The sequence below is a fragment of the Nelumbo lutea genome, chromosome 3 (genome assembly GCF_056320005.1).
Source record: "Nelumbo lutea isolate HS-2025 chromosome 3, American lotus-T2T, whole genome shotgun sequence".
NCBI classification, from domain to species: Eukaryota; Viridiplantae; Streptophyta; class Magnoliopsida; order Proteales; family Nelumbonaceae; genus Nelumbo; species Nelumbo lutea.
This window is the reverse complement of record NC_142686.1, coordinates 55,734,134-55,756,643: the sequence shown is the minus strand read 5'-3', so window position 1 is coordinate 55,756,643 and position 22,510 is coordinate 55,734,134. Positions and strand designations below refer to the sequence as shown.

The following is a 22,510-nucleotide window of genomic DNA, read 5'->3' as shown; positions in this document are numbered from 1 at the left end:
ACATGTATCTTTGGTGTGTCGGGGTTTCTAGCAATGAGTGCACCACAATTTTTCCTTATCTTCTATTTTTTTCTGGAGATCTCCTTTCTGGGAAGAAGATCCCACACCATTAGATACACCCCCTTTTGCAACTAACACAACAGCATCCCCACCAGGGTTGTTCATCAAATTTCTCCTGCTTTCTTCAGATTATACAAGAGCATAGACTTCCTGAACAGAAGGGAGATCCTTAGAGCTAAGAATCTGAACCCTGATAGATTCATACATAGGATTCAGACCATGTAAGAATGCAAACACCCTTTGTTGGGAGACAAGCTGTTTGTACTTCTTAGCATCCTCATCACACTTCCAATCCACACTCTGGTAGTGATTCAACTCCTTCCAAGCAGATGTTAAGTCAGAGTAATAGACTGATAAACACCTCTCCCCTTGTCTACAAGTAGATGTTGCCTGCAGTTGATAAATTTTGGCATAGTGTCACAATTCTGAATATGTAGACTTTGCTTATTCCCAGATTTCATTCGTAGTTTCAGCCCACATGAAATTCTTCCTGATTTGAGGTTGCATGGAAACCAAGAGCCAGGACATAACAATATTGTTCTTCTGATTCCATCTATCATATTCAACACTCCCGGAGGATGGTTCTTTTATCCTCCCATTAATATAGCCTATCTTCCCCCTTGCTGTGATGTATAATTCGATCCCTCTTGACCACTCCAGGTAATTTAAACCATAAAGAGGGACAACAGCCATGGGAAAGGATAGGTCACCCCCACCCATTCCATTAGGCATTGAGGAAACTCCAGATGTGGTTGAATCTTCACTGTCCATGATATCTGAATAAAAAGTTGAAACAACAACCAAAAAAATACAGGCGTACAAGACTATTTTAGAGATAGGTCCTTCTAACCACTGGTTTCACTGAGAACAAAAGAAAGAGCATTGCTGTTGCAGTACAAGAACAGGTCCTTCTGACCTACAATTTCACTGAGAACAAATAACAAACTGAACACTGTTGTTGCAGTACTGAAACAGGTCTTTCTGACCTACAGTTTCACTAAAACAAGTCTGCACACTACTGTTGCAGTACAAGAACAGGTCTGAATGACCTACTTAGTAGGGCTGATAGCTAACCAGTCAAGAAGATCAATAGGGTAGCCGAACGGTCAATTAATAAGATTAATGTTGAGCAAACAATTAGTCGGCCAAAAAACAGACCATCAACAGTCCACAATACCAACAACAAAAAGTTCAAATACAGTTACTGTGTTAAGGAATACAGTCGCTTAACAGTAGGGCAGCCGAACAGTTCATCAGTCGAACAGACAACAGTAGGGTAGCCGAACAGTCATCAAACAGTTCAGCAAATAATAGGCATCCGAACAAACAAGGATGATAGTCCACAAACCATAGGCATCAACCAGTAGGCATCAGATTAGTTCATCAGTTCATTAGTCGAACAGACAACAGTAGGGTAGTCGAACACTCATCAAATAGTTCAGCAAACAATAGGCATCCGAACAGACAAGGATTATAGTACCTCTTTTAGTTTCAGATGATAATCTCTCTTATGGTAAACCAGAACTCCTTGACTGTAAACCAGAGCTCCTTCTACGAATCCTCAAACAATAGGCATTCGAACAAAAGATGAGCACTTTCTGAAGATAGAACACCCTCTACGAACTGCAGTAGTTAGCTTGACACCACCCTTCAGGCCAGGATGACCTGCTCTGATACCATGTTGAGCAAGAGCAAGTGAAGAGAGAAGAGGAGAAGAGAAAAGAGAGGTGAGTCAAGTGACTGAAAGCCCTCATCAACTAAGGGGCGAAAGAAGGATTTTATTATTTATACTAGTACAGCCGAACAATATAAATAGAGGAGAAATTACAACATTACCCTTATGGTACTAAACCTGAATATATAAACAACTGACAACACTTTTATTAAGTTAAACTTGAATAATTTACAAGGAGGCCCCTAGTTGGGCCAGAAATTAAAAGAACATAACATAGAAAGAATGGGCCCAGAATAAGGCTCACTACAAAAAAGAATATAAACATATGAAAGGATAGACAACCTATGGGCCATTCGACCCATCTTCTCTACACTCCCCCTCAAGTTGAGCATAGATGTCAATCATGCCAAGCTTCCTAGTATAATGTTGAAGTTTTTCCTTGGGAATGCCCTTGGTGAGAAAATCTGCTAGCTGTCTTTTAGAGGTGATGAAAGGAAGACATACTTCACCCGAAGCCACTCTTTCTCGAATGAAGTGTCTATCAATTTCAATATGCTTAGTTCTGTCATGTTGCACTAGGTTGTGAGCAATGTTGATGGCGGCCTGATTATCACAGTATAACATCATTAGCTTGTCATGCTCAACCCCAGTTCCTCCATCAATGATTTTAACCACAATAGTTTAGAAATTCCATGTGCCATGGCTCTGTATTCTGCTTTTGCTGAAGATCGAGCAGCAACAGATTGTTTCTTGCTTCTTCATGAAACAATATTACCAGCCACCAAGCTACAATATCTAGAAGTAGATCTTCTGTCATTAATGTTTCTAGCCTAGTCAGCATCAGTATAGGCTTCAAGTTTCATATGACCATGCTTGGCAAACAGAATTCCCTTTCCCAAGGAGCCCTTCAATTAACATAGGATTCGCTCTGCTACTGCCATATGAGTGTCTCGGGGAGCATGCATGAATTGGTTGATGCAACTGACAACATATGCAATGTCTGACCGAGTCATGCATAGATACAAAAGTTTTCCAAGAAGTCTCTGGAAGATTCTTTTGTCTTCTAACAATGTTCCATCTGAAGCAAAGAGTTTATTACTCATATCAATAGGAGTAGCAACTGGTCTAGCACCCATCTTCCCTATTTCAAAGCCAAATCAAGAACATACTTCTTTTGGGAGATAAGAATCCCATCCTTGGATCTAGCAACTTCTATGCCAAGGAAGTATCTCAATTCTCCCAGATCTTTAATCTCAAACTCTGTATGGAGGAAAGATTTGAGATCATTAATTCCTAAAACTTCATTACCAATCACAACAATATCATCAACATACACAATTAGGTATACTGCCAGGAGTCCACTCCTCTTCACAAAGAGAGTATGATCAAACTGTGTCTATACATAGCCAAAGTTAACAAGGGCAGCTCTAAACCTCTCAAATCATGTTCTAGGGGACTGTTTTAGTCCATAAAGAGATCTCTTAAGCTTGCATACCTTTTCTTTCATATTTGGTTCATACATCCTTGGAGGAAGAGACATATAAATGTCCTCATGTTATTCTCCATTCATAAATGCATTCTTTACATCCAATTGATAAAGTGACCAGTCAGAGTAAGCAGCCAAAGATAGAAGAACTCTCACAGATGTCATCTTGGCAACAGGTGCAAAGGTCCCCAGATAATCAATCCCATATGTCTGTGTATAGCCTTTTGCAACTAGCCTAGCTTGTACCTCTCAATGGTGCCATCAACATGATATTTGATGGTAAAGACCCACTTACAATCAACTGGGTCATTCCCTTCAGGCAAATCAATCACTTCCCAAGTGTCATTTTTGTGTAGGGCATCAATTTCGGATCTCATTAGCATCCCTCCATTCTGGAATATTAAGAGCTTTTGACACAGACTTGGGAATAGGGTTAGAGGCAATAGAAGAGAGATAGGCAAAGTATGAAGGAGAAAGCAGACTATAAGAAAGGTGTTTGGAAATGCAATGTGCAGTACACTTCCGTTTTCCTTTCCTAACAGCAATGAGAATATCAAGGTCAGGGAAGGATGGCTCCAAAGGGGCTGAAAAAGTACCTGTTGTCTCATCTGTAACTGGAAGTGCACGAGGCTGATGTGTTATAGGGGAAACAACCTGCTCATTTTTGGATCTTTGCCTTTGATACATCCTAGGATTAAAGAGAGGACGAGGAGGTAAAGGGGGGGGGAACATTGGGACAGGGAGAGTGGAATCATTGATCCTCCCTTGATTCATTTGAAGAAGAAAGAGACTCAATAAGAGACTCAACCTAGACAGGAAGAGGAAGAGCAAAGACCTGTGACAAATCCTCCCCCTTTGGACAATGTCCATCCATGGAGGATCCATAAAAGGAAGAAAGGTCATCAAAGGTGACATCCATTGTGACATATTGAGTATCAACCTTTGGATCAAAGCAACAATAACCCTTCTGTGTGGGGGAATAACCAAGGAAGATACACTTGTGGGCTTTTGGTTCAAATTTGTCTTTGGACACTAGGAATATGTACATAACAAGTGCAACCAAAGACACAAAGAGGAATAGAAAAAAGCTCATTGTTCGGATGAAGAAGACTGAAAGGAGACTTAAACCCCAAGATCCTGGATGGCATGCGGTTTATAAGGTAGGTAGTAGTGAGAACAACATCACCCCAAAACTTTGTAGGAACATGTGAGGCAAACAAGATACTTCTTGCAACTTCAACAATATGCCTATTTTTCCTTTCAACAACTCCATTCTGTTCTGGGGTCCTAACACAGGAACTTTGATGAATAACCCCCATGTCAGAGAGATAGTAGGATAAATTCTTGTTAAAATATTTTTTTGTATTGTTAGATCTGAAAATTTTAATCCTGATATCAAACTGGGATAGGACAAATTCATGGAATTGTCTCACAAGTCTGAGAACTTCATCATGGGATTTTTTCAGGAATATCAAAGTAAATCGAGAAAAGTCATCAATGAACAAGATAAAATATTTGTAGCCACCCATAGAGGGTAAGTGGTAAGGCCCCCACACATTAGAGTGCACAATATTAAAAGGAGAAGAAGATCTTTTATTACTCAAAGGATAATTGTTTCTACAATGCTTTGATAACTCACAAGACTCACAATGAAGACTGGACAAACTAGTTTCCTTAAACAGTTCAGGGAATAAATGACTCAATGCAGAAAAGGAAAGATGACCCAAACGAAAATGACATAGCATGACTCAATTGATAGACTTTGAAGATATAGACTCAAAAGCAACATTTCCAGGCTGTTCAGGGCACTGTCCCGGAGTATCAAGCAGGTATATTCCATTCACCTCATGGCCACTCCCAATCACCTTCCGAGACTCTAAATCCTGAAAAACACAGTAGGAAGGAAAGAATGTTATACAACAGTTTAATGACTTGGTTAGACTACTTACAGATGACAAATTTGTATTTAGTCTAGGTACATGAAGGGAAAAAGTAGGAACAAGGAATCTATAGCCTTGATGGTTTCCTTGCCAGAGATAGAGGCAAGAGAACCATCGGCTAGGGTGATTGTCACGTCTAGGAAGCAAATCATATGAAACAAACAAGGTAGAAAGGTTGGTCATATGATCAAAAGCACCTGAATCAATAATCCAAGGGATCTTAAGATTACTTGAAATGGTTGCATGATTGGCAGAAGCCCTTATACCTGAATGAGCAAATGCAGAAGAGGCTGAATTTCCTGAAGGGTTGGAAGGAGAAGTCACACCCTCTCGGTGATTGATCATCTTCCCAAACTTCTCATATTCTGCTTTCATGGCTGCTGTGCACTAGCAGCCATCTCTTCAATATGGTACTTGTCACAATCTGGACCAACATCCGCATTAGCACTCCCTGCCCTTTTACTATCATGCTTTTTCTGAAACCAAAGAGGAACAAGTTCAGGATGTAATTTCCAGCACTTGTCTTTAGTATGTTTTAGCCTTTTACAGTACTCACATACAACCACTTTCTTCCCTGAGCCACCAAAAGTCCATGCAACTCCTTTGGGTTTCACTCCCATATTAGCAAAGTGATTATTTAGACCAGCAGCGCCTTGAGCCTGGACAATCCTTCTGCTCTCTTCACTACTTACCAATGCATATGCTTGTGGCAGTGAGACATTCTCCTTGGATAAAACATTCTGTTTTGTAATTTCATACTTTGGGTTTAGTCCGGTTAAGAACTCAAACATCCTGTTTCTTTCAACCAATTTCCTGTAGGTCTCTGCATCATTAGTGGTGTCCCAGGTTACAGTTTCTATCAAGTCTATCTCTTGCCACAAAGACTTCAGTGTTGAGAAGTATACAGCTAAAGGTTTCTCTCCCTGTCTTAAATTCTTCACATCACTTCTCAACTTGTAAGCTCTAGCCACATTTAATTTTTGGGAATAGGTTTCTGCAACACTATCCCAAATTTCCTTGGCTGAATTCATCCACAAATAGTGTTGGCTAATCTGTGGCTACATTGAGTTCACAAGCCACCCAATAACAATATAATTCTCTTGCATCCACTTCTCATAAGATGAATCATCTTCTAAGGGAGCCTTCTTGCTCCCAGAGATAAAACCCACTTTCCTCTACTACAGATATGAATTTTTACCAATTGTGACCATGCCAGATAATTAGTTCCATTGACTGTGGTCATAGTCAGTAAAGAGTCAATAGAAGCTCCCGGAACCTGTCCGAATTCAGCAACATTCTTGTTTTCAATCTCTGAAGAGTTTAACAAAAGTAGCACCTTGTTGACTACACGGGACACCAACCAACTTGGTTCGGCCTTAAAGAAATAAAATCAGAAAACCTCCAAACACTGAGCACCCAGTCCAAGCTCCTTTTCTAAACAGAAATTCCAGGTACTGACCAAACAGTACCCCAAAAATAGCAGAGAATAGTCCGTACTGGTGAAGAGGCCTTTTAACAAACACAGTGTGGGCAGTAGAGAAGACCGCACTGTCAGAAATAAAAACAGCCCAAAGAACAGTCTGTACAGGGGCCCAAAAATAGTTCAAGGGAAACAATAAACAGCAGTACAGATTCTAGAGGTATTTTAGCTACTTGACAGTCCAGAAAAAAAGTGAAACCAACCCAGAAATTCTGGGCTAAACCAGACTAAAAGAACAGCTGAATAGTTGTATTATTCCCAAAGAAACTTCAGACACTTCAACAATCTAGAACAGTAAAAGCAATCCAGAAACTATTGAGCACAACTTACAATCTCTGATTAAAGCTCTAAATCAAAAACTGACCTATTTTCTCTAATTCTTCCTGGTCACCAGACCACTCTCCAAGAGATTTGAATCTTGGGCAACTTCTTCAATCTCCAATGACCTCCAAGAATTAGGCGACTCAGGCTGAAGCCTCCAGCACTAGAACAACAGAAATCAAAAGAAAAGATGAAGAAGAAGATGGTGGCAATAAGGGTTCAGAGAGAGAGAGTTTCGAACCTTAATCTCTCCTTGTACTCCCTAACACTGTTTTATTAAGTTAAACTTGAATAATTTACAAAGAGGTCCTTAGTTGGGCCAAAAATTAAAAGAACATAACATAGAAAGAATGGGCCCATAATAAGGCCCACTACAGAAAAGAATATAAACATATGAAAGGATAGACAACCTATGAGCCATTCGACCCATCTTCTCTATAGGGGGCCATATCATGTTTCTACTATCAATGGTTATTGCTATTTCTTGTTGTTTTTGGAAGTTTTCTTTTTCATTTTTCTTGATTATATTGAATATGTTCTTTGGACAAAATGCATCAATGTCATCAAATGGTACTATATGAACTAAATCATTTCATCCTGATTATGCCATTTTTGAGAAGAATCTTTTATCATATTTTGGAACATGGAGCTCATCAAAGTTCTTGTGCTTGTACTACCTTTTAAAATGGGGTGGCTAAAAGAAAAAATTTTCATATTGTTCTAGTGTCTAGAAGTCATATGTTCAATAATAATGTTCCTTTCTCATACTGGGGGGGGGGGATGCAATGCATACAAGCACCTATTTCACAAATGTCTCCTTACATTTTGGGGTCTAATGCCTTCAAGCCTATTGTATCCCAATTGTTTTGTTTTTAGTTCCTTTGCAATTGTTTGGGTGTATTTTTCTTGGTTTTGCATTTGACAAAAAAGGATATTGCTGCTTTGATCCTACTTTAGCAAGAAAAGTAATTTTTATGGGTGTTATTTTTTTAAGTCTACTCCCTTTTATACCCATGTCTCTCTTTGAAAGGAGAGTGGGAGTGAAGAGAGAAATGTTTTTCTAGCTTGTTCCCACTACCATTTAGCCCTAGGCACCTTAGAAACATCCAATGTCTATTCTTCTGTTTTTGAAAGTAATGTTGTGATGATTTTTTTTTTTTTGTTATTTCAATTATTAGTAGAAAAAAATTTATTCTGAATTGTCATTCATTTTGATCTTATTTATCTTGTACTTCTCATCCTTGTAGATGTTTTGATGCTAACTTGGTTGAGATCCCCGTCAAAGTTGAAACGCCTGACCATCACTACTATCATGTATGGCTTTACTGCTCTTCTTTAAGAGTATTTATTTATCTTGTACTTCTCTTATCCATTTTGTACATGTTGAATTGTAGTTTAAGAGTATTACATGAGAAAGAATTATATCTAATAGACCAATGTTTTATTCCTAAAATGTAGCTTGCCTTTTTCACAACAAGAAAAGTAGATGCTATGGAAGAGCTAACTTGGGTAAGGGGGCTAAGTTGCTATGAATGTTCTATCTCAGGTTTTAGACATTATGTTCTTTGCAATCATAAATGAATCTGTTGTTTTTCAGGCCTTTTTTACATACGTACTGCCAGTATTTTTTTGATGACCATGCTTATCGAGTTCAAAATTTATTTTCATTCTTGTTCCCTTATCATGCAAGTTTAATTACAACTTCTCTTATTTAAGTGACATTTTCTTTTTCTTCTTTGTGTTTACTTTATGAATGTTTACTTACACTCACAAGTTTATGATATGTTAGTTTAGTTGTTTCTCTTGAATCTAAATTTATTTGATGAACTCTATTTTATTTGATTAAGAATGAGGAAATTAATAAGAAGGGGGTAGAGAGCATTTATATATCGCCAAAATAAGTGTAAAATAATAACTATATGCCTGGCTGCCTAAATCCAACAAAGCAGAAATAAACCAGACATAAATAAATCTGTACAAGTTTTAACTTGGTAGGTTTCTTTTTTTTGATAAGTAATGAGATTTTATTAGAGAAAGAAGAGAAAAAGTTACAACTGTGCCCAATACAATTGCTCCCTATTTGCCCCTTGCTTGCCTAAGCTGTCAGCCATAGCATTAGCTGATCTTCCCACCCATTTTATCCTTAAGCATATATTCCTTGTCAGCCACTTGAAAATTTTTAGTTCATTTTTTTTTTGATAGATACTTATTTAGTTCATTTTTGTAACACCAGACCACTTTTTTTTGGGTTTTGCAGCCACCCCACCACCACCTTATAGTCACCTTCTAATAGTAGCTGTTGCACTACTACCTGTAATGCAAATTGTACCCCTTGGAGGGAAGCTAGTAATTCTGCCCTAGAGTCCCTCACACCTAGAGGACCGGAGTATAAGATAGCTACATTACAACTTTCATTCCTTGTAAACCCTCCATTCTAGAGGGCCTGGGTTACCTTGACTACTGCCATCAAAATTTAATTTCATAAATTCTTCAGGAGGGGGTGCCCAACTCATATACACTTTGTTCTTCCTTGAGGAGCTACTTTCCACTACTGCCCAATGCCTCCAAAGATAATTAAAAGAGAAATGGTGAAATAAGTCCAAAGATTTCAGCCACAAAATGGCCCTATGTATTATGCAGTCCTTTAATTCTTGTATGCTTCTTTCCTTCTCTGGAAAAATTATGGCATTTATTTCTTCCCTCACTGTCCAGAGAAAAGCTGCTTTGCACATCTCCACATTAATCTTCCTATCCGATGATGCCAAGGAAAGGTAGATGGATCAAAAAGCAAACTTACAATTGCTAGCCTATTCCACCTGCACCCAAAGACAAAAGAGTCAATCCCACAAATCTGTAGAACATTATAGGAAATTAGTAAATGGTAACAGTCCTCACCATGATATCTGCAAAGAGTACACCAGTGAGGTGAAATGCAAAGATAAGGTCTTCTCTTTTGTAGATTATCGAGGGTGTGTACCTTCCCATAGAATATGCCCCAATAGAAAGCTAAGATCTTAGGGGGAATAGGCTTGCACCAGACCTCATTGTAAGAGAAGACTTGGACTTCAAAGCAACAAAGGGCCTTGAAAAATGAAGCATAAGAGAACTGACCCGGGGGCAAAGGCGTCCAAATTCTTTTGTTTGGTTCAGATGGGTCCAAGCAAATTTTTTCAAGAAGCTCAAAAAGGTCAGTTAGTCTCTCTCTCTCTTCATCCCTTAGACCTCTACAGAAATCAAAGTCCTAAACTAGTGTCAAGGGAGATTCCAGGGAGGAGAAGAATTTTGACACGGGCTCTTTTTTATATTGTGATAAATTGAATAATGACTGTAAGAGGTCCTTCAAAGGAACCTCTCCAATCCAACTATTTTCCCAAAAAAGAACTGAATTACCAAAGCACACATCATACCTAATAAATTCATGAAGTTGGGGAAGAATATTGTGAATTGCCTTCCAAGGTGTTGCTAGAGTTGCCCACCTAGATACCCCAACATCCCATCCGTTCTTTACGACCATGGATACTTGTTACCACCTCATGCCATAATGTCTCTCTCTCTCTAAGGGCCACCTCCGCAACCACTTCCCCAAAAGTGTTGTGTTCTTTTGTCTAAAATTTCCTATTCCCAAACCTCCCTCCTCTTTACTTTTACACACCACCTCCCACTTACTAGATGATCCTTGGTTCCCAAAGGAAATTCCTCATTAGCTTCTCTAGTTTATTAGCTTTCCTAGAAGGAATCCTGAAGACAAAGAGAAAATAGGTTGGGAGGTTAGCAAGGGTGGCTCAAATCAAAATGATTCTACTTCCCAAAGAAATAAATTTCTTCTTTCACGAGGCTGAACTTTTTTCATACTTTTCTACAACTGGGACCCTAAAGGAAGTCCCAAGTAGGTTGAAGGCCGATTACAAATAGAGCATTTTAAGCAACCTGTAATAGCTTCAATCTCTCTATTTTCCAGATTCAGCCCTCCTACACTACTCTTTTCAAGATTGATTCTCAGATTGGAAATCCTTTCAAATCTTTTCACCAATAGCTTCAAATTCCTCACCTTATCAATATTTCTACCTTCACAAAAAATTAAGATATCATCTGCAAATTGAGGATGAGAAACTAACACTCAATCCCTGCCTATTTTCCATCCATTGATGTTCTCCCTATCAGTCTTTGACTTTGAGATTTTTTTTTTGATACTTCATCAGCCTTTGAGATCATTCAATCTAGTACATTTGCAAATAAGGTAAAAAGGAAAGGTGATAAAGGGTCCCCTTGCTTTACACCTCTACAAGCTGGAAATTTACCACCCCATTAACCATGATAGAAAGGTGACTAGAACTGACACAACCCTGGATCCACTTACAACACCTTCTCCAAACCCACATTTTCACAAAACTTGTAACAGGAATTGCCAATCCAACAAATCATAGGCTTTTTCCAAATCTAGATTACGAATGAAACATTTCTTCTTAATTCTTCTCATGTCCTCTAGGCACTCATTCGCTACCAGAATTCGATCTGTGGTTTGTCTCCCTTTCATAAAGGCCCATTGGGATTTGCTGATTAAGGAGGGGAAAACTTCTTTGATCCTCAAAGATAGTACCTTAGCTAGAATCTTGTTGATAATAGTCACCACTGATAGGTCTAAAGTCCTTAGGGTGAGAAGCGTAAACCCTTTTGGGAATTCAAGCCAAAAAAGTAGCATTAACTCCTGGGATTATTATGTAATTTCTTGCAAACTCTTTGAATACTTCACAAAATTCATCTTTCAAAATCTCCCAACAATCTTGGTAGAAGGCCATTGTAAAATCATCAGGGCTTGATGCCTTAGATCTATCCACCAAGAAGACTGCCTCTTAAATCTCCACTTCTTAAAAATTTCTTTCTAGCCAACAAGCCTTTCCTTCTTCTACCCTTTTTTTAATCATCAATCAGTTGTCAAGTGGGGCTGTAATCAGTCCTAGATATAATATACAGAATCAAGAGAGAGATATGAGAATTAGAGAAAAAGAAGGAGAGGAGAAGAGAAGAAGAAAACAAAAAGGAGAAGTCAAAGAATATGGGTGATCAATTTGACTATCGCCCCTCACTGCTATTTATGTTAACAATTAAATAATAGGAGAAAAACCTGAATTGCCCCTACTGTTTACAAAAGAAATAAATAACTACTAACAGAAAATAATTGTCGACTGTAACTAAACAGAAAGACTAAACATTCAGCATAATAAACAAACAAAACATTTTGGGGGACCACACAAAACCACATTAATGATCTCTACACTCCCCCTCAAGTTGGGAATAGATGTTTGTCATTCCCAACTTGCATAGGTTTGTCTTGAGCTTTGTTTTTGGAACTGCCTTGGTGAAGAGATCTACAAGTTACATACTAGAGGTGATATAGAGAAGGCACACTTCTTGTGAAACAACTCTCTCTCCGATAAAGTGTTGGTCCACTTCAATATGTTTAGTTCTGTCATGTTGTACCAGATTATGGGTTGTTTTAATAGCAGTCTGATTATCACAATACAATATTAGAGGTTTCTCATAAGTGATACCCAACTCCTCAAATAGGGATTTCAACCACAATACTTCAGCCACACCATTTGCCATTGATCTATATTCAGTTTCAGCACTGGAACGGGCAACGATATTTTGTTTCTTCCTCTTCTAAGAGACAAGATTACCCCCTACAAAGGCACAATACCCAGGGCTAGATCTCATCAATAGATCCAACCCAACCGACATCTGTGTAAACTTCTATTTTCATGTGACCATTATTTTTGAATAGTATACCTCTGCTTGGACATCTTTTCAAATATGTTAGTATCCTCTCAACTACAAGTAGATGAGTAGTTATAGGAGAATGCATATACTAGCTAACAACACTAACTGCATAACTGATGTCTGGTCATGTGAGGCATACATAGAGAAGTTTTCCAACTAATCGTTGGAACATGACTTTATCCTCAAGGGGCTCTCCACCTTTTGCATTAATCTTGTGATTTTGTTCAATAGGTGTGTCAGCTGGTTTAACACCTAACTTCCCTGTTTCTTTCAACAAATCAAGGACATACTTCCTTTGGAAAAAAAGATCCCATGCTTAGACCGTGCTACCTCAATACCCAAGAAATATCGTAGCTCTCCCTGGTCTTTGACCTCAAATTCTTGGTGAAGGAGTTGCTTAAGAGAGTCAATCTCATGGGTATCACTCCCTGTCACCACAATATCATCCACATATACAGCTAACAATGTTAAGGAGGTATCCACTTTCTTAATAAAGAGAGTGTGATCTAACTGGGCTTGCACATAGCCAAACTTCTCAAGTGCTTGTTTGAATCTATGAAACCAGGCTCTAGGAGACTGTTTTAGTCCATATAAAGCCTTATTTAGTCTGCAAACATTCTTTTCTGTTTTTGCACTATAAAATGTAGGGGGCAACTGCATGTACATTTCTTCTTGCAAGTCACCATTGAGGAAAGCATTTTTAACATCCATCTGAAACAAGGGCCATGAGTAGTCAGTTGCAAGAGATAATAAAACCCTAATAGTGTTCATCTTGGCTACTAGTGCAAAATTTTTCAAGTAGTCTATGCTTAATGTCTGAGTAAATCCCCTTGCAACTAATCTAGCTTTATACCTCTCAACGGAACCATCAACATTATGCTTCACTGCAAACACCTATTTGCACCCCACTGGTTTCTTCCCTTTAGGTTGATCAACTAATTCCCATGTATTGTTCTTCAGAAGAGCATCCATTTCTACTTTCATTGCATCTTTCCACTCAAGGACTGACATGGCTTCCTACACTATTCTAGGAATGGGAATAACAACAATGGATGCCCAAAAGGACTTGTAAGAGGGGGACAAATGATCATAAGACAAAAATTGTGAAGTACAATGTGTTGTAGATGAGGTAAAACAGCATTTCCCCTTACGAATTGCAAGGGGAAGCTCAAGGTCATCCAAAGGAGGTGAAGGTTCAACAATGGAAGGTATCTCATCTGTAATGGAAGATGAAGGAACTATGGTACCTGGATTAGGATCTGCAGAAGGAACTGGGACTGGCCTGGACTGTTGATGACCAAAATCAACCTGCCTCCATTGCTTATGATAAACTCTCAAATCTTGGCACCTCTGACAACCCTCCTCACTACACTCCCCTTCATTGATAGGGACTGGCAATGGAATTTCTGGTGAATGAATCCCCACCTCACTACTCTCCCCTGAGAAGAAACCTTAGGATAATAGGGTATATCTTGAAAGAAAGTGACATCCAAAGAGACGAACCTTCTCCCAGAAGTAGGTTCATAGCAACAATATCCCTTTTGAGTTTGTGTATAACTAAAGAAAATGCATTTTGAGGCCTTAGGATCAAATTTGGAACGATAAGGTCCAAGGGTCTGAACAAAACAAGTACATCCAAATGTCTTACGAGGAATAGTGAACAACTCTTCATCAGGATATAAGAGGGTAAATGGAACTTTCATGTCTAGAAACCCGTGAAGGAACTCGGTTGGTGAGGTATACAGTTGTATGAATGGCATCTCCCTAGAATTGTATAGGCACATTGGAGCTTAACATAATCCTTCTAGCTACCTCCAATATGTGTTTATTCTTCCTCTCAACAACTCCATTTTGCTGAGGAGTATGAGGACAAGTACTCCTAATGAATAATCCCATGGTCAAGGAAATATGAGGTTAAGGGTTTTGGAAAGTACTCTTTTGCATTATCAGATCTGAAGATATTGATTTTGACCCCAAACTGGGTCAAAATCATCTGATGAAAGGTTTGGGTTAAGGTTGGGACCTCATCTCGAGAACACATAAGGTAAACCCATGAGAAACGAGTATAGTCATCAACAAACAACAAGAAATATCCGTATCCCCCCATAGCAGTGATGTGATAAGGTCCCCGAACATCAATATGCACAATTTCAAAAGGAATACTACTTTTATTACTCAAGGGATAAGTTGTTTTACAATGCTTTGCAAGCTCACAACTTTCACATTTCAAATCAGACATCTGGACTGGCTCAAGCAAACTAGGAAATAAACTTTTCAAAGACCTAAAGGATAAATTTCAAACTAGGTCAAAATCATCTGATGAAAGGTTTGTGTTAAGGTTGGGACCTCATCTCGAGAACACATAAGGTAAACCCATGAGAAACGAGTATAGTCATCAACAAACAACAAGAAATATCCGTATCCCCCCATAGTAGTGATGTGATAAGGTCCCCGAACATCAGCATGCACAATTTCAAAAGGAATACTACTTTTATTACTCAAGGGATATGTTGTTTTACAATGCTTTGCAATCTCACAACTTTCGCATTTCAAATCAGACATTTGAACCGACTCAAACAAACTAGGAAATAAACTTTTCAAAGACCTAAAGGATAAATGACCTAACCGGTTTTGCCAAAGCATAACTTGACCCATAGACTGAGAAACAAAAGATCTCCCAACTTCACTGTCTTCTCCATGTGAGCTCCCTCCATGCAGGTAGATTCTATTCGTCTCACGGCCAATCCCAATCACCTTTTTTGTCTCCAAATCTTGAAAAATATATCGATTAGGAAAAAATGTCATTGAACAATTTTGGGTTTTAGTAATACTACTGACAGAAAGCTAGTTAGTATTATGTTTAGAGACATGTAAAATTGAAGGAAAGAAATGGCATTGGACAATTTGATGTCTCCCTTGCCATAAATAGGAACAAGAGAGCCGTCAGCAATAGACACTATCTCTGTCTGAGGATAAGTGATGTGATTAGATGCACCTGAGTCTATTATCCAACAAGGTTCAGTGTTACCTAGGGCTGATGCATGATAAGCTGAGGACCGTGTACCTGAATGAAAAAATTTTGAAGTGGGAGCAATAGATGTTTTGACTAATGGCTGAGATAATGGTGTTGAATTGCCAACTTCACTTTTCAACTAAGTCAAAGCAGCCCAGACAACAACTAAGGTGTCTAGGGATGTAGATCTTGCACTTGATGAGGGTGCTCCATTAGTTGTAACGGCCATATTAGCATTTCCCCTTTTGTTTTTGAACTTTGTTGGAACTAGATGTGGATGTAACTTCGAACATGTGTCTTTAGTATGATTTGGTTTCTTGCAATGTTCACATACTAGCTCCCTCTGGTCTTCCTTCTTCATATCCTCTTCTTATCACCCCCAAACTTTGGTTTGACTGCTGCCAAGGCTGATTCAAAAGGTTGATGCTGCAACATAACTTTCCTCCTACTTTCTTCACTGTGCACTAAGGCGTAGGCTTGTGATTAGGTCACATTTTCTCTCGTGAGAAGTTTCTGTCTCACAATATCGTTCTCAGAATTCAGACCAGCTAAGAATTCAAACACCCTATTAGTTTCCACCTGCTTCCCATAAGTTTGTGCATCATTTTGACTTTCCCACTCAATTGTCTCTAGGTAATCAATTTCATGTGACAAAGATTTCAAGGTTGAGAACTAGGTTGAGACTGGCTTCTCTCCTTGCTTAAGTTTTGTTTACTTCACATTTCAGCTCATAGGCCCTAGCAACATTAAGAGGTTGGGAATAGGTTTCTTTCATGATGTCCCAAATTTCCTTGGTTGTTTTTACCCACAAATAATTTCTGTTGATGTGGGGCTGCATGGAGTTGCACATCTATGTCATAACCAAATAGTTCTCCCGAACCCATTTGGCATAGGTTGGGTCCTCCTTAGTTGGTTCCTTCACATCCCCCATCAAATAGTTCAGTTTTCCTCTATCTCCAATAGCCATCATGGCTGATTGGGCCCATTCCAAGTAATTTGAACCATCAAACTTGACAGTTGTAACCTGAAAAGTGTTCTCGGACATATTATCTAAACCTCCAGTCCCTAGAACACCTTCCCCTTGGCTCTTAAACTCCATTCTTGTCAAGATAAAGGTCAAAAAGCACCCCTTTTAGCACTGACACTAGGTAATTACATCCAAAATTTGTTTACAGCTGAACCTACTTTACCCTTCTAGGTCGGCAATCCACCCAGAAATAATAGAACAGCTCTATTTGTTTTTTTCCAGAAAGCTAAAAACCTTGGTCTGCAAAGCTGTAACTGATTTAACTGCTGCCCTAGAATTGGCAACAGTCAAAAGGTTTAGGGTTTTAATCATAGAACTATTTGAAGGTCGAGAAAAACCCTAAAGACTCAAGAGAGAAGAGAGATCTCTCAGTCGTACCTCTTAGAAGAACAAAAAAAAATGGTTCTTTTAATATATTGATCTCAAAAAGACATCAACTTACTTCAAAAAACTCTGGCTGCCACCATCAAAATCAAGTCTGAACCCTAATCTTGAAAATTCTTCCCTTATGATTCTTCCTGATTGCTGGACACTCTCCAGGCTCTATGGTCCCTTGAGTAGTAGCTACACACTACCAACAACCTCCACAGATCAGCCGATGGTCTTGTTTTGCTGAAACTTCCAACCCTAGGAAGTTCTCATGTAGTCGGCTTGATTAGGCTGACATGAGAAGCCCTAGGTTGGCTCTCATACCAAGTTATCGAGTGGGACTGTAATCAGTTCTAGATATAATATACAGAATCAAGAGAGAGATCTGAGAATTAGAGAAGAAGGTGAGGAGAGAAGAAGAAGAAAACGAAGAGAAGTCAAAGAATATTGGTGACCAGTTTGACTGTCACCCCCTCATTGCTATTTATATTAACAATTAAATAATAGGGAAAAAACCTGAATTGCCCCTACAGTTTACAAAAGAAATAAATAACTACTAATAGAGAATAATTGTTGACTGAAACTAAACAAAAAGACTAAGCATTAAGCATAATAAACAAACAAAAAATTGGTGGGGACCACACAGAACCGCACTAATGATCTCTACATAATCAAAGGCATTTCATTTCGTTAAGAGAAAAATGATTACAGATTCATGAAGATTATAAAAAGGGAGCTGCATATTTTCCAATTTATAGAGATTATTCCATGTCTGCGCAAAATAGTTGATCCCTATGTGCCCCTTGCTTTGCTAATGTATCAGCCATCCCATTTCATCCATCCATGAAATTACTAGTTTTGAATCTCCTTCTATTTCTAAATTCTTAAAACCCCTTTGTTTTGCTAGTTTCAGGCCTTGCAATAAGGCTGATATTTCTGGTTTTGCCGAATCCCCTACTCTTATCGGACCTGAGAATAGTTTTACCACTTTCCCTGTTTCATCCCTGAACACTCCTCCTATTTCTGACAATCCAGGTTTTCCTAATGAGCTTCCATTGAAGTTAAGTTTTAGTCTATTTGGTTGAGGAGGTTTCCAGTCCAGAACTACTCTTTCTTTCACAGCTGCTGAATTGGCCACTTCAAACCCGGCTCTGATAATATCATGTATGGCCACCCATTTGAAAGCTTCCAAGGATTTTACCGACATTGCTGTTTTGGTCTTTATGTTTTCCACAATGTCCTCCAAGTTCCTTGCCTTGTCTTCAAACAGTCTTTCAATTGTTTCCTCCCATAGAGTCCAGATTGTGGATGCCCTTGCTGTCTTCCATAGTAATCTTCCTCTCTTATTTTCTTGTCTAAAGAAAGCTGGATTGAAAAGAGTTGCACAGTCCTGTGGAGGGTCTCACCTGCAACCAAATAGTGAAGAGATGCACGACCAAACAGAATATGCAAGAGAGCAAGATAGTAATAAGTGTGAGGTAGTTTCACTATTTTCCTTCCATAAAATGCACATGTGAGAGGATAGGCATTTATTTGGCCTTCTTCTTTGGAGAACATCGTGGTTATTTATCTATCCCAAGTAAACTTCGCAGCAGAAGGCTTAAACTTTTGGGGGAATAAGCTTACTCCATATTTCCTTTGTAGGGAAGTTACCTCCCCTCCCTGTGTCTAAGGAAACTAAAGTGTCAAAAAAAGAAGCACAAGTGAAATATCTAGAGGGGGAAGGTGTCCAAACTCTGTTATCTTCCCCCCTTACATCCAAGAAGACTGACCCCAAAGCTTGTAACAAGTTTATCACTAGTTCAGATTCTCTATCCCTTAAACCCCTTTTGAAACCAAAATCCCAATTTAGACCTGAGGAAGAAAGACTCTAAAAACAAGCAATGGGCTTCTTTTTAAGGTTAGAGAGAGAAAAAGGCAAAGGGAATTCAGATTTTAGGGGGAATGACCTGAAGCGAGAGGCGATATCTTTGCATCCCATTCATTGCCCAAAGCACCATGAATGTTCACTATGACTTTGTGCCACAAACTCCCACTTCAACATGAATGCTCCCAAGTAGAGCTGTATTTCTTATGTTTCAAGTTTCCCAACCCTAGTCCCCCTTGCGTCTTAGGTCTACAAACAATCTCCTACTTCACCAAGTGATCTTTTCTTTCCTCCCCTGGTTCCCAAAGGAACTCTCGCATGATTTTCTCTAGCTTTCATGCTACCTTGGTGGGGATTCAGAATGTAGAGAGGAAATAAATTGGGAGGTTTGATAAGGTCGACTTAATCAAAGTAATCCTTCCCCCAGAGAAATGTAGTTTCTCTTCCAAACTGTAAGCTTCTTTGTGAACTTCTCCAAAATTGGCCTCCAAAAGAATTCAGATTTTGGGTTTCCACCTAAGGGTAAGGCTGAGTAGGTTAACAGCCATGAGCCTAGTTGACACGCCAAGCAATCAGGTAAGGCTTCAACCTCTTCCTCTTGGGTATTTACCCCTACCAGGTAGCTTTTCTCCAAATTTATTCTCAATCTGGAGCTACACTCAAAGGCTGAGATAATTTCTTTCAGATTCCCCCCCCCCCTCCCCCTCCTAACCCTCACTTCCTTCCTCACTGAAAATGATAATGTCATCTGCAAAAAGGAGGCACGTCCCAACTACTTCTTGCCTCCCTACTCTCCATCCCCTTATACTATTACTTTCATCTACCTTTGATATCATTCTACTTGGCACCCCAGCCACCAATGTGAAGAGCATCAGAGATAAAGGATCCCCTAGCCTCAGACCCCTCTTTGTTGGGAATAAATCTCTTGATATTCCATTGATTAATATAGATAAGTGGCATGAGCGTATGCATTCTTTTATCCACTTTCTCCATCTAGCTCCAAAACCCAATTTCTCCATAATCTCCAAGAGGAACTCCCAATTAACAAAGTCGTAGGCCTTTTCAAGATCTAATTTGCAAATGAAACATTTTTCCTTTCTTCTTCTCCTTTCCTCTACACATTCATTTGCTATCAAAATTTGATCTATTATTTGTCTCCCCTTAACAAAAGCTCCTTGATTTTGGGAGATCACCACAAATAGAACCTTGCTTAGTCTCCCAGACAGGACCTTCGCTAAAACTTTGTAAAGGCTTCCCACCAAACTAATTGGTTTGTAATCCTTTGGATGTGAAGCTTTTTTTTTTCTTGGGTATTACTGCTATGAAGGTGGAATTTGCACCTGGATTACTTTTCCTTTGATCTAAAATTCATTAAAGACCTCCAACAAATCAGCTTTAATTATATCTCAGCATTTTTTATAGAATGCCATTGTGAAGCCATCTGGCACTGGGGCTTCGGAATTGTCCATTATGAAAACTACTTCTTTTATCTCCTCCAAAGTGAACCTCTCTTCTAGGAGTTCCTTCTGGGTCCTAGTTAATTTGGTCCAATCCAACTCAGGCAAGGGATCTCTTTCCTCAATTTTTCCATAAATGTCTTTGAAATGATTGATGAAAGCTCTCACAATTTCCTCCTCCCTCGAAAGCACTTCCCCTCCGATCTCCAAACTATAGATGTAATTCTTTTTCCTTCTTCCATTTGCTAGAGAGTGACAGAATCTAGTATTCCCATCACCCTCTAACAGCCATCTACACCTCCACTTTTGTCTCCAAGAAATTTCCTCCTTCCTTGGGGTGTCCTCCATATCTTTTTTTAAGACCCTTCTCTCTTTTCTATCCTCTTTTGACATTGTTCCCCATGATTCCTTCTCGTCTAATTCCTTTAGTCTTCTACAGATTAAAGACTTCATATCCTCTAACCTCCCCAAAGTCTCTATTCAACTCTTTTATCCTGTCTTTCAGTCTTTTTAGCTTGATGACAAACCTCACTCCCTTCTTCCTCACATTTATTCCATTTTCCTCCCACCACTCCTTTATTTTTTTCCAAAAATCTGGGATCCTCCAACCCAATATTTCCAAATCTAAAGGGTGTTGGGCTGCCTCCAATTCTCTCCTGTCCTAGACTTACAGGGAAATGGTCTGAGGTTAACCTAGGCAGGGCTTTGGATACTAAGTCTTCCCACATCTCCTCTCAACCTACTGTGAATAAAAATTTATCCAGTTTAGAGCAAACCGGATTGCTCTGGAAGTTAGATCACGTAAATTGTGCATGCAGGAGTGGCAATTCCTTCAATTCCAAGTCCATCACCAAGTTGTTGAATTCCTCATTCTTGTGGTTATGCCAAGGTTTGGGTTATTTGACTCATTTGAGTAACTGATGACATTAAAATCACCCCCTAGACACCATGGTCCTTCCCACAGGCCTCAATATCACTCAGTTCTTCCCAGAAAAGGTTTCTTTCCCTATAAGAGTTTGGACCATAGACATTTGTCAATGCCCAAAGTTTATTGTCCTTTTGCCTCTTGATTTTTATGGAAATGGAAAAGCTGCCCAATCAGTTCCTCTACATAGTTCCCCTCCTCATTTTTCCACATTGTCAACAGTCCTCCAGATGCCCCCTCCCCTAGAAGGGGCGTAGGACCAGCTTATCCCTCCCCACCCCCCAAATACTTTTTATCCATCTTCTGTCTACCTCTAATAACTTTGTTTCTTGCATCATAACCAGTACTAGTTTCTCTTTTTTTAAAACACTTTTAATTACACTCCTTTCTTAACACTTCCTAGGCCTCTAATAACTTTGTTTCAGCAATTGCAGAGAGCTATTCCCTCTTTCTCCTCAAGTTACTTTCCTACCTTTCCTTGCTTTCTCTCCTTTCTTCCGCTTTCTACCTTTTCATAGTCTATCCCACAATGTAACTTCTCTAATTCTCTCAGTCTCTTTCTTTTTTTCATTTTTCTCTCTCTCAAGTACCTCCTCTTTTGGAATTTCATTCACTTTCTCTCCCCCTTTACTCCTCTTTGGAAATCCATCCACTCTCCACCAATTCCTTTAGGTCCTCTAGAATTAAATTGCAAACAATTTCTTCCTCCTTAATGTCTGTCTAGACTGTCTTATCTTCAGTTTCTTCTTGTCTCAATTCAAACGACTTAGTCGTAGTGGCATTCCAGGCTTGGGCAATGACCGGATCTGTAAAGTACAAATCAACAGGAAAAAGATGAGGTACCATGGAAGGAGAAGGAAAAGGCATTGGAATAGGAGAAAGAATATGGGAAGGGGAGAGGGGAAAGAAACTTCTTGCTCCACACTGTCGCAAGCCTGCCCTTTAGAGACCTACGAGGTATTTCCCTTGGTTGATATTTCTTGATCTGACTCCAGAGACAGAGCCTTTGTAACACTTATGCTTGATTCCTGATTGACACCAATCCCCGTTTCACCATGATTCTGCCCTTGCTCTTTTCTGTGGCTGCAAGACTTCATCGGGTTGTCTAGTCT

The 22,510-nt window shown here is 39.2% G+C and overlaps 1 pseudogene across 1 annotated transcript in view; it reads left to right on the top strand.

Annotated features, from left to right (window-relative positions):
- The window catches only part of LOC148865088 (putative inactive histone-lysine N-methyltransferase SUVR2), a 59,343-nt pseudogene that overhangs the window by 19,389 nt on the left and 17,444 nt on the right, over positions 1 to 22,510 (top strand). Inside the window, exons 6-7 of the transcript XR_016109587.1 lie at positions 8,210 to 8,276; positions 8,421 to 8,471. The product of XR_016109587.1 is annotated as a putative inactive histone-lysine N-methyltransferase SUVR2 (transcript). The remainder of the gene's footprint in view (positions 1 to 8,209; positions 8,277 to 8,420; positions 8,472 to 22,510) is intronic.